The following is a 13,627-nucleotide window of genomic DNA, read 5'->3' on the forward strand; positions in this document are numbered from 1 at the left end:
ACAGATAACTTAGGGCCTGCCACTTTGCACAGGAAACCAAAATAGTACACACACACACAAAATCAATAGATATTACATGTTAGTGTAATTAGTATACTAAATTTAATTGTGTGCAGGTAGTGGGTTTTAGACCAAAACACAATAGGAACCTGATTTCCTACAAGAATCCTCTCTCATTTTCAAGCCCTTTTCAAAATTTCCCCATCTTTCCTTTAATTAAACAAGAGACCTACTTGTGAAATGTATCTTTCCCTAGTCTTTGCAAACTCACCCGCCACTTTTCTAAATGCAATCTCCATAACACATTTTCAGATTCAGAGTTTGTGTTTTTCTACATTAAACGTAACTACCTGTGAAGTGTTTTGTGATATTTCTGCAAAGTAAATTATATTACAGTGCATTTTGGGTTTCATTTATGAACTAAAACAATTGATTTGAGTTCATTGCCTCTTTGGCATAATGATGTGAACTGAAACGGTTTTCATAAAAAATGCTAAAGGTGTCTCATGAGTACCCTTCAGATTTCTCTGATGGCATTGAAATGAGGTGATGATTTCGTACAAACTCAGCCAGCAACACGTCTCTATATATCTCCCGCTTTCTTTGCAAGAAGAGTGAGTCTCAGCCCTTGGAGAGACTGAGTTATGCCTGCAAATTCAACTGCCAGGAGGAGGGCTAGCTCCTGGGGACACAGAATCCAGCCACATTGTGTGCAGCTATTGTGTAGCATAGTGACTCTGTCCAGCAGTGGGGAGGATATGCTAAGATAAGGCAACTCTCACAATCTCTTTTGGCATTTGTATACTGTTTTATACATTTCAAAACATACTCATGGTTTTGCCCTGGAAAGCTGCACAATATACTGCTTTTGTTTTTTTTTAATTTGAAATGACTGCAGAGCCAAAGCATACATATGCAAAACAGACAATAATGAAGTTACAAACTTCTCAGCCCCAGCCATAATTGCATTTGCGCAGTGTGGAGTCAGCCTAACTAGTTTTAGGTCCTAACTCTACTACTTACTAAATCTGTAACTCTGGATAAATTAATAAAACTCCCTGGGTTCAGTTTCCTCACCTGTAAGTCTGGGCTAGCTGGAAATTAACAAGTACTATGCAGGGAGGGGCTTAATAAGTTCTTGCCCTTCAGGGTTTGTTCTCTTGTAAGACCCATTCTTGGAAGCCAGCCATCACATAAGGACACTCGGGCTAGACAACAAAATCACGAAAGGCCAGAGCGGGAGAGGCTATGGTGAACATTCCAGCCACAGCATCTCTTCCAGCTAAATGTAGCCTTCTGACTGACCTTAGCTACACTGTGTGGAACAGAAGAACCATCCAATTGATCCCGATAAACCCATCGAATTATAAGAAATAATAAAACACTGCTGTCTTTACCGCAATGTTTTAGAGTGATTTGTTAGTGACAAGGGGGATCTAAAACAGCCAAAATATACTTCTTTTAATGTAATATTTAAACTATTTGGAATTGGCCTTTGCAATATATTTTTATATATTGTACTGGTTGAGACAATAGGCAGTCAAGGAGAGAAGAAGGGTTCATAACTATACCTGAGACTGAATACAGGAAGTAGGTATAATGAGGTAAGGAAAATAATAAATTATTAATATCTGGCAGTAGAATTTCTCTTAGTCTCAGAATTGTACTTGTTTGTAAAAAAGAAAATTCTTTGGTAAGTGTAGCAATTAGGATATAGTTTGGCAACTTGTAACAGAAAAAAAGCATACATATAACACATTAGTTATGGCTTATATAAGATGGATCTTCACTTTTCTTGTAACTGTACACAAAACCAAAGGGAGACAGTTCAGAACTAATACTGTGGTCTCTGCTTTTCGGGGACCCAGGCTCCTTCCAGCCTGATGCTGTGTCATCTACTGGCAGAGCCTCCTGTCCATGATGGCTGGTCAGGGTCTGCAATTCAGGGTCTGTATTTCAACAAAGGGGGAGGAGGGGGAAGAGACTGTGTTAAACTTCTGTTTACTTCTTGAGGAGAATTAAGTTAAAATGCCATATACTGGTCTCAGGAATGAAGAAAAGTGCATGATTTTATATTTTGTTGCAATGTGTGATATTAGCACTCTGTATGGCTGACAGCTCTTCATAAAAACTACCTTATCAAATTACTCTGTGTGAAAGGACTGTGTATGTGTGTGTTTTTGTACAATCTATTGGAAAGGCATGGGAAGATGTGAATGGCAAAGCTATACCAATGTGAGGTACAATCCCAGGAGCAGAGGTGACCAGCACATTGTAAGCCTCCCAGAGTTTCCTGAAGAAACTATAGGGAGGACTTTATGCAAAACAGAAATTCCAGCAATCATTTCTTTCTTTACTTCTCATTACATAAATTTTGAAACATGTGCAAAATTAAAAGTAATGATATAATGAACCTCCTTCCCATATCCAATATCCGTCACTCAGTTTCAATAATTTCAACATATGGTGAATCTTGTTTCATTTGTACACCCTCCCAACATTGGACTATTTTGAAGTGAATACCAGACATCATATCACAGGTTAAGGTTTTCTAGAGCACAAAGGATCAAAGACCCTGAAAGCATCTGGATTAAATATGAAAAATGTATAGTTAAAAATTGTAGAGTCATTGAGTAGAATTGGACAGTATAGTCATGGGTAGTGTGAGCAGTTTAGAATTGAATAAAAATGACATGAGAAGAACTATAGGATAAATAAGTAACCAAGATAAGAACAAGAAAAAACACTGCATGGATAACATGAAAGAGGAGGCAGTGGTTTTGTGAAATAGTGGAAAAGACATACAGAAAGAAAAAAGAAATTATTCAGGTTATAGAACATTCAAAAAGTTACCAGTGGAATCACTAATGAAGACTTAAAAGATGAAGGCAAAAGAGAAAAGTGAAGAGGTCAATAACAAACACTACTGTTACTTGCTTAATATCCATTCTCCTTTTTCTCCTGAGTAAAAGAACCTAAACATATTCGGACAGCAGCTTGTTTGACTAAAGGTGACATTTTACCACTTCTCCTTTAACACAGAGTATGTGAAATTCAATGCATAGAGCCCTGGAAAGACTCTTTAAAGAGGATGATTCACCTGGAGGAGCTAACTTCTTATCCTTTTTGCCCTTCATCCTTTTCTCTCTCCTTCTAGTACATAAAGAAGCAATTACTGGAGTGCCATCAGCCATTTTCAGCTGAGAGGCAGTGCAAGGATGTTGGGGGCTGCATCCCTGACGACCTTGGGGCTGCCCCTTGGGCTGTGGCCTGCTGAACTCTGTATTCTGATGCAGAGGACACAAACACAAGCCACTTTAACTAGGAAAGGGGTGGTTGCTGTGGAATGAGGCCGAGATTAATTTAATTAATACAGGTGCAGTAAAGGAAATATAGTGAAAAGTTTCTGAAGGAAAAATGGAATTTTTGTGGAACAAAGCAAAATGAATGAAACCTTTTCCATGGATCACATGTTGCTATTTGGTAAACAGTGTCTCTCCCAATTGAATTTTTAGATGAAAAAGGTTAGGCATCAAACATTTCTCACAGAGCATTTCTCCAAAGCTGATCCAGAATCAGACTCAGAAGTGTTACCTGTTATCACTTATTAGTTGTTAATATTAGTACTAACTTCTTAAAATTCTTTAACTTTGTCCATTTCACAACATGTTCATATATTTTGAGCACTGAATATATGTGAATCATTATAGTTGACATGTCTGGGGTATGAAGTACTTCATGGATCATGGTATCAGGTAAAGCCAAAACAGGAGCTACTCTTTGTTGATTAATTACATTGTATGAGGCACTAAGTGGAATAATTTACAGATATTTTCTCGCTTAATTTCATAACAATGCTAGGAAGTGATTATCATTATTGCTGAGTGTATCGCTGAGTGTATCGCTGAGTTGTTTAATCATGAAGTTCAGAGAGGGTTGAAAACTTGCCAAGTTTACTCAACTAGAACACAGGCACTGGGATCCAAATCAAGAACAGTCTTATTCCCCTGTCTCCCAGTAATTCTAAACAGGGAATATGAGGTGTTCTTAAAAAATGTAAAAATGGTACAAGTAAGAGTTTAGAGATATAAAGTATATAAAACCAGGGATTTTGTTCTATTTCTAGAGAAGAAGAAAGTAAGTCTCAGATAAATTAGTGACATGCCACACATGACTTAATTTGTCTTTCTCGTGTTTCCTAATACAGGACACAAATTGTTACCCTTTCCACCCTGCCCTTGGTACCACCCAATACACATCTAGTTGCCAGAAATCCTAGGGGAAATTATGTAAAAGAAGGCAATGATACTTACCTATTTTAATAAGCTTTTTAAGTAGAAATGCTTTATTTTGTTTAAATTATAAAAATTGAACATGATTATAAGTAAAAACAGAAATCTAAGACAATAGAAGGGCATATAGTGGAAAGTAATGTCGCCCTGCTCAACATCTTCTTTCACCTGTGAAGTGGTTGATGCAGTGGAACTTGCTCATGCCATAAACAGTCAGAAAGTGGGACAAAATGTACAAAAATTCTGTTTGCAGACAATGGGCAACATGCAGTGTAGGAAACAAATGCCCCCAGTTTTCTGCCTGAAGACAATTCCCAGAATGTGATGAAGGATGCAGGATCCCCAGCAGAGCACAGCAGTTTTAGTGGGTAGAGGAGATGGCGATCAGCGCTGAGGGCTCCCTCTTTGTAGCCCTCCCAGCACCTAGAGGAACAAGTACTTTGTGCCTGAAGCGGGTCTGGACAGCACATGGGAGGAATCTACCACACAGCCTTCAGCTAGAAAGAGATGACCAAAGCAAGACAATGAGTCTTAACATTTAATCAATTTAAGTTACATTTTAATAATGTGCTAGTTGTTTAGACGCTGCATAGCACAACATAGCACACTATTTCAGTTTCACTTTCACAGCAGTACTTGAAGAATTTAGACATTTTATCACTCTTCCCAAGCAACTTTCACAATCTCATGATATTCAAATAACTTTCTTAAAGTACTGATGATGTTACCATCTTTCAACACTTTTCTCCTCTTCAACGATCAATTTTTTAATTATATTTTATTGACTATGTTATTATAGTTGTCTGAGTTTTCTTCTTTTGCTCCCCTCTACCCAACACACTACTCTCCCTCAGACAATCGCCACACCATTGTTCATATCCTTAGGCCGCCCATATGTGTTCTTTGGCTACTTGATTACCTATGCTGTACTTTGCATCCCTGTGGCTATTCTGTACTTACTTATTTTTACTTCTTAATTGTCTCACCTCTTCACCTATTTCCCCTTCCATATGGCAGGCATCAAAATGTTCTCCATATCCATGATTTTGTCTCTGTTCTTCTTATTTGCTTAGTTTGTTTTTTTTAGATTTTAGTTTGTTCATAGATATGTATTTATTTCCATTTTATTATTCATAGCTTTGATCTTTTTCTTTTTCTTAAATAAGTCCCTTTAATATTTCATATATGAATAGTTTGGTGATGACAAACTCCTTTAGTTTATTTTTGCCTGGGAAGCTCTTTATCTGCCCTTTGAATATAAGTGATAGCTTTGCTGGGTAGAGCAATCTTAGCTGTAGTTCCCTGCTTTTCATGACTTTGAATATTCCTTCCCTCTCCCTTCTTGCCTGCAAAGCTTATTTTGAGCAATCAGCTGACAGTCTTATGGGAACTCCCCTGTAGCTAACTTCTTTTCTCTTGCTGCTTTTAAGATTCTCTCTATCTTTAACCTTTGGCATTTTAACTGTTGTGTCTTGGAGGGGGCCTCTTTGCATCCATCTTGTCTGGGACTCTGTGCTTCCTGGACTTGCATGTCTATTTCCTTCATCAAGTTAAGGGAGCTTTCTTTTATTACTTTTTCAAGTAGATTTCCAATTTCTTGCTCTTTCTCTTCTTTTTCTGGCATCCCTATGTTGTGAATGTTAGACATTTGAAGTTGCCCCAGGGGCTGCTTATACTATCCTTGACTTTTGGAGTTTTTTTCCTATTCTTGTTCTAATTGATTGTTTTTTGCTTCCTTATGGTCCATATAACTGATTTGATTCTTGGCCTCATCCATTCTACTGTTGTTTCACTATAAATTGTTCTTCTTTATTTTAATTAGTGTAGCCTTCATTTCTGACTGGAACTTTTTTATGCTGTTGAGTTCCTCACTAAGTTCTTGAGCATCCTTATAACCAATGTTTTTAACTCTGCATCTAATAGGTTGCTTATCTCCATTGTGTTTAGTTATTTTTCTGGAGTTTTCATTTGGGCCCTGTTTCTTTGTTTTATTGTGGCAGCCTCCCTGTGTTTGTTTCTATGTATTAGGTAGAGCTGCTTTGACTCCATGTCTTATTAGCATGTCCTAATATTGTAGGTGTCCTGTAGGGTCAGGTGGCACAGCCTTCCTTATCACCCTAGCTGGGTACTCGAGGTACACCCTTCATGTAGTCTGAACACACTTTCCTCTTGTAGTCGAGCTCTGGTGGCTGTTGGCAGATCAAGGGGAGGGATTTACCTAGGCCAGTCAGCTGCAAGGACTGGTGTGACCACTGACCACCAACCTCCATGGAAGACCAGTTGTGCAGGGGCAGATTGGTGGTGCTCCAATGTGGTCTGCAGCTGTCCACTGGGTACACACACTCTGGGGTTTGCCAGGTGGTACAGATCAAGGTCAGCCTCCACTTGTGTTCTGCCTGGGGCCACACTGCATGAGCTACAAAACAGTATGAGATGGCTTCTACTTGTGCTTGGCTTGGAGATTCCCAGGTGAAGCCTAATTGTGAATCTAAGCTGACTGCTGCTGGTGCTGAGCATGTGCTGAGCTGTGCTGCTAGTGCTGCTAGTGCTGAGCCACTTAGCAAGAGGTATGCAGGCTGGGAGGTCACTATGGCTGCCTGTTGCTTATTGGAGAGGATTTAGGAAGTCATGAAACATGACCCAAGACCAGCCATTCATATGGAAAAGTCACTGTTAACAGCTTTGGTGAGCCCATAATTTTGGAGGCACAGAGTTTCAGGGGATCTCTAGGGTGGAGTAAACAGTGTTAGCTAGGTTGATGGATTCTTGGATATGGTTCCTGCCTAGTGGCTCTGTGACTCTGTTGGGGAAGGGTTCAGAAAAGAGACACCAGCCTCTGCCCATATTTCTATCTGGGAGAAGGCTGTCCCCCAGCTCTTGTCTTGATGCCAGACACTTCAGTTCCTCCTGTATACCACTGGTGCCTTTCAAGCTGCTACCTTGGTGCTGGAGCTCAGAGGAAGTGAGTCTGAGTAAGTCCGTGTGTGGATTCTTTAAGAGGAGCTACTTGGGACTCTAGAAGTTTTTTCTACCGACTCAATCCCTGCAGTTTTGTAGCAAGAAGTTATGGGAACTTATCTCCCTGGCACTGGAACCCTGGACTGGAGGGTCCTGGTTTAAAGCTGGGACTACCTGCTCCCAAGATATCCCTCATGAATTTTTATCCACCACATGTGGATGTAGGATCAGTGGGTTCTGTGTCTCCACCCCTCCTACCAATCTGGATGGATGTGTTTCTCTAAGCCGTAGTTATCAGACTTCCACTCAACTTGATTTCTGAAAGTTCTGAGTGATGGTTGTTCAAAAGTTTAGCTGTGATTTTAATGTGGTTGTGTGAGGAGGTGAGTCTCGTTTACATATGCTGCCATGTTGACCCGGGGTCTGATATTTACCTCTTGTTGGTGAGAATTATTGTACTAAATCCAAAAGGCTGTAAATGATAAACAGTTTGAAAGAAAAAAAGAACATCAAGACTTCATATTAGTCCAATTTATTACTTACATAATAAATTATAGCATGCTAAACCCTTTGTGTGACCAAATGGGAAATCCCCCACTAGCTGAGTAGATTTATGATCTATGACCAAATTTTAGAAGAGTTATGTCATTCTCTCTTTTCTCACATGTGGAGCACAACATGTGCCCCATGCTAGCAGCAAGGGGTTAAACGTTGTTTTAGCCTTACTTTAAAATGAACATACATTCCTGTCCAGAAAGTATCCATCCATGTAATTTGAAAAATAAAGACATTTATTGAAGAAGATACAAGATACAAGAAACATTATACATAGGACAATGATGCCTCAGTCTACTTCAAAATAGGTACTTTGGGACCTCACAGAGTTCATCCAGCATCTCTTCTACCATTCAAAACACTGCAAAATGCTTTGTTGGAATCATCATCAGCTGCCCTGTCATATTTTCTTGAATCTCATTGATGGTCTGAAATCTCTTCCTTTGCAAAGGTGATTTTAGTTTTGGGAAAAAACAGAAGTCACAAGGCACCAAATATAGGCTGTGTCAACCTGGTGATTTGATGTTTTGCCAAAAAACTCTGCACAAGACGTGATGCTTGAGTGAGCATGTTATCATGATGAAGCTGCCAATCACCAGTTGCCCATAGCTCTGGCCTTCTGGATCATCCAAATAGTTTCTGCAAAGGAATGTTTAAGCTTAATGCAAAATGTGATGCAGATTTTCTACTCACTCAGTCATTTTGAATGCAACAGCCACACAGTACACATGCTCCTTCAACAGCGTCTACCTCCCCCACTGACTAGTACAGGGAAATCATCACTATTCATGCATGTGCATTCCAGTCCACTCTCCTTGGCTGCCAGATTACATCAATATGGCACAAACAATTCTAGTTATGTTAACAATGTCTGGACTTTTGCCATACAGTCCTTATAAATTAGTTCATCCCAATGAAAGCTAATGAGGAGTGTCAGAGGTTCAGGGGAAAGGAGAAGAATAAGAAAATGCATAAGCAACTGAAGAGTTAAAAATAGGATTGTCAGATTGAACAAATAAAAATACAGGGTTCCCAATTAAATTTGAATTTCAGATAAACAAAGAATAAATTTTAGTAGAAGTATGTCCTCAAATCCCAAATACTACATGGTTCACAATGGGTTGCAAAATAGAGACAATTTATTGTCCTAAGTATTGCATGACACATAGACTCATGCAAAAAATTATCAGTTGTTTACCTGAAATTTAAGTTTAGTTGGGTGTCTTGCATTTTATCTGATAGCTATAGTCAGAGAGAGAGAGACAGGAAAGGAGGAAGAAAGAAAATAAAAATCTAGTACATTTATCAAGGATCTTAATTTCAGCTACTAGGGCCTCTCAGAGGTCAAAAGAGCCTGGGCCACATTTTTTTGTTCAATTGTTTTGAGGTTCCAAATATAGTGAAACATAGAAAAGTTCCAGATAGAGTTACAAATTTTATGAAGATTTTATATATGTTTTCATTTTTGCAAATTAACACTGAAAATGAAAATATATTTTTGCTATTCACTAAATAATTACTGAATATATATTTTAAAATTAAGCCGTCACACACTTAACACAGTATGATAAGACAGTGGAAAATAAATATGAAATTTCAAGGTCACTTTAAATCACATAAGTGTATCCTAGTTACTGTGTGCCCTTATTATTTGGAGATAATGACAGTCTAAGTTGGAGGGCTTTGGTATAATACTATGTTGTGAATCAAACTCCCCTATTCTCCCCTTACTGACAGCTCCACTAGCCACAGAAGAGGGGACTGACCAATTGCTCAGAACACCTTCTTCTATTTTATCTCCAGGTATAGAATGTCATCGTCCAGATTTTGGGACTGCATTTTATGCCTTTGGTTTCTATAATAAATGACCACAAACTTGGTGGCCTAAAACAACATGCATTTATTTTCATACAATTCTTGAAACCAGAAGTGGGAATCAGTTTTCCTGGATAGCAATCAACATGTAAGCAATAGTGTGCTCCTTTACCAGGATCATAGGAAAACTCCCCCCTTGCCTCTTCAAACTTCTGGTGGCTGCCATCATTTTAGGCTCATGGTTGCATCATTCCAATCTTTGCCTTTGTGATCACATGGCTTTTTCTTGTCTATGTCAAAACTCCCTGTTTTCTTCTTATAAGCACATGTGATTGCATTTAGAACCCACCTTGATGATTCAGGGTAATATCCCCATTTTAAGATGCTTAATTTAGTCATATCTGCAAAGTACATTTTGCCAGCGTAACATTTACAGGTTCCAGGGATTAGAATACGAATGTGGGGGAGCATTATTCAGCCTGCTATAGGGATCAAGGAAACACCTTGCACAAATCAGTGTCCCTGAGGAATACAAATGGGTCTGTTGGTGGACATAGTTAGGAGTCAATGTAGCTGGGGGTGTCTTTGACCAATTGTGAAGGAAAACCTGGAATTTAAACATGAAAGCTTAGTTATCTCACATACCCACCTGAAGTTATGAGCTTGGATTGTGTCCCCCTCAGGTTTCAAATACAGGTCATAGGTGGGTCCTTGATCCCACTAAAGAAGGAAGTTTTGGTGATGCTGGGCCAACGATATGTCCTCCATAACCTAAAGTTCTGCCCAGCTCATTAGTTACTGTCTTCTTTTCCTACTAGGAGAAGCTAAAGATAGATGAACAGATATTCATTATTTAAACATATTTGTTAACATCCCCTAGGTGCAAGAGATTGTAGTAGGTCATGTAGCAAGATGATTAGAAAGAAACCTGTGAGGCGGATTGTAAGGAATCCAATTCTGGCTCCACTAAATGGTGGCTATCCAACCACATCTCTGTGCTTGTTTTCCATTGATAAAATAGTCTCTATTTCATAAAGCTCATGAAGATTAGATGAGCTACTAGATGTTTAAAGTGCTTGGAGCAATGGCTGGCTGTTAGATGATGTCTCCAGCTTAATAAATATTAGCAGCTGTTTATTTCAATGGAGAAAATAAGAAAGAAAAAGACTTGCATAAGACATGAGAATAGCTGAGGCAAAATATGTGCAAAAAATTAAGTGTAAGAGTTAAGACAATAAGTACTACAAGAAGTCTGCGATTAAAGAGCATTTTTGTTTGTTTGTTTGTTTGTTTGTTTGTTTTTAAAATCTGATTTATGAGGGGTCGAGTTACAGAATCAGACAAAGGAAGGTGAAATTTGATCTTTGGAGGCCTGCCAGTTGGGCAGGCTCTCTGTGGAGCTGATAGGTAGCATTAGCATGTGGCATCGTACAGTCAGGGCGGGATGGTGGTGTGATAAGAACATGGGCTAGCGCTAGTCTGAAGAAAGAGCACCGACACTTTGAGCTTCAAACTAGTGGCCTTCACCAAGTTAGAAAAAGTGGGTGATACCGACAAAAATAATTGTTTTAAGGATTATGTTAAGGAACACATGAGAAATCACCCAGCCAAATACAAAAAGTTTTATTTTACTATGCGACCTATTAGTTGGGATAGACTCAAGTGTTAATTAGATTGAAGGCTTCGTTCCTTTAAATATGACATAAAATCACCAACACTTGCATTATGCAGGGGGGAGGGCAAAAGTTGGTTTACAGTTGTATGTGTCACACAGAGTATATTCTTGTATTATTATTTATTTATTATTGTATTATTTATTGGTATTATCTGTCTTCTTATTACTGTCATTATTTCATATCCTTACTTGTGATTTACCTTTTAGATAATGTCTTCTTCCATACCAACAACTACATACTTACTCTTGCCCACCCCCATGTTTAAGTGGCATTCATTCCTTGAATAGTTTCTGAGCATCTAGTATGTACTGGGGACTGTACTAGGAGCTGCTGATAAAGTTATTAGTATGACAAAGTTGTGCCTGGAGAACTCGTGGACTGTAGCAGAGGCAGTCAGGTGAAGAAAGAATACCCTACAGGTGGTAAGAACTACAATGAAACGACAAACAGAGTGCTGAAGAGAACACCTAATAAAGGAATCTCTAACTTTGCAGGAACAGGGAAAAGTGAACATCAAAATATTTCCATAACAACAGCAAACACACGCACACACACACACACATACACCCTGAAGGGGCTCAGTGTAAAATGTCATTAGTTTGTTTTTTTTTTAATTGGGCAAAAAGAGGATGTTCTGGATTTTGCTGGGCTTTTTGAATATGGAGAAAGCTGGGCTGGCAGTCCAGCCTGAAAGGCCAGTGACTAGGTGCTAGATGATTACTAAATAACACTCTGAAATACATTTCCATGGTATTAAAAGTGATATATGGCCCAGTAAAAAAAAATACCCTTCTGTACAGTACACAATACCTAAACCACAACATTAACAAAATCAAATTAATGGGTTCTCTGTACCCAAGGGGCTGGGGGCATGCGGGCCGGCCGCCATGCTTTCCCGGACCTGGCTTCGGCGTGCAGACCCTGGCTGGGGTTTCCTCGCAGAGGTGGGGGCTACCGCAGGGGAAGTTAAGAGCAGAGGGAGCGGCAGAAGCACGTGGGCTGAGGGGGGTGGGAGGACGCTGACGCCGGAGTAACCGGTGGAAGTGTCAAAGAGGAAGGCGTGGAGGGCTGCTGAGGTGACAGGGTGTGGTCTGTGGGGGCGCGGGCGAACCGCGAGAGGAGGGCAGGGAGACCCTCCAGGACAGAAGCACCAGTGAGGCGCGTGCTTGCGTCGCTCCGTGCGGTGACAGCCAGGAGCGCGGCGCGGGGCCGGGTGGCAAAGGGAGTTACCCGTCCTCGAGAAGTGGAGCCCAGCGAGCAGCTGCGCCAGCGCCTTCCCCGGGGCCCGCGGTGGCAGACACCTGCCGAGTCCGGCCGGCCGAGCCTCTGGCTCCCAAGTAAGTGTGACCTTCCCACTCCACGTCTCCTCTGCGTCCCAGCCTCTGAGTGCGCGGAGCGAGGAGCTCCAGTTGAGGAGCCGCGCGAAAAGCGCCCCGGGAACCTTTGGCGGCGTCCAAGGATGCTCCAGCCTCCGCGGGCGTCCCGGCCGCGCGGGGACGGGCCCTTGCCTGCACCGCGCAGACGGAGACAGAGGAGGCAGAGTTGCTGGCACTGACACTACCCGTCTTTTGTGTCTTGCCCGAACCCTGTGCCGTGCCAGGCCGGGGGTGGGGTGAGCGGAAGCCACTTTATGGCTCCTGGCCCCACCTCTTGCCTCCACCCCAAATCCTTGGGGATTTCCATACGTCGCGGACTCGGGCTCAAGTGAGTGCCAAACCCCCCAGCTGGGCTAGCGGGATGGGGCGGGCAGCCGACTGGACAGCCAGGCCGCCCCCTCTTCGGGTTTTCTTTTTAGGCACTACATCTTTAACTGGTGGGTGAAGAAGGCTGATTGGGTGGTCACGGGTGTCTAGGCGTAGAGAACGACCCACCTTCTTGCTTTCCTCGGGTTCTGGAGGGGAAAGGATGGGAGCACCCACAGCCCCGGAGGCCGGAGCGTCCCGCGCTAGCGGGCTTGCGCGCGGCCGGCGAGCTGGCTTTCGCTGGGTGGGTCCCTTGTCTGGCTCATTGTTCGCGGTGACTGTTCTCGGAGCCGGGCTGAGCCACACCGATACCGCACAGGGGCCATAGATAAAAGTGAGGACTCGGATGAATGAGGGGCAAGGCTGCCTAGAGAAAAGGGCTTACCCAGTTTGGAAATGGACTTCTCGGGGCTTGAAGGGCAATAGCAGTCGAAAGCGAAAACCTCTCCTGAGTGTGAAACTTAGATCTGACTCTGATTCATGGAGATAGCCCAGGGAATTAAACCCTTAGAAGCAGAGCGCGGTATTTCCCCATTGAAATTGTTTTCAGAGTAACGAAGATAAGAGTTTTAAGTGTCCTTGTCAACTG

The sequence above is a fragment of the Phyllostomus discolor genome, chromosome 1 (assembly GCF_004126475.2).
Source record: "Phyllostomus discolor isolate MPI-MPIP mPhyDis1 chromosome 1, mPhyDis1.pri.v3, whole genome shotgun sequence".
NCBI classification, from domain to species: domain Eukaryota; kingdom Metazoa; phylum Chordata; class Mammalia; order Chiroptera; family Phyllostomidae; genus Phyllostomus; species Phyllostomus discolor.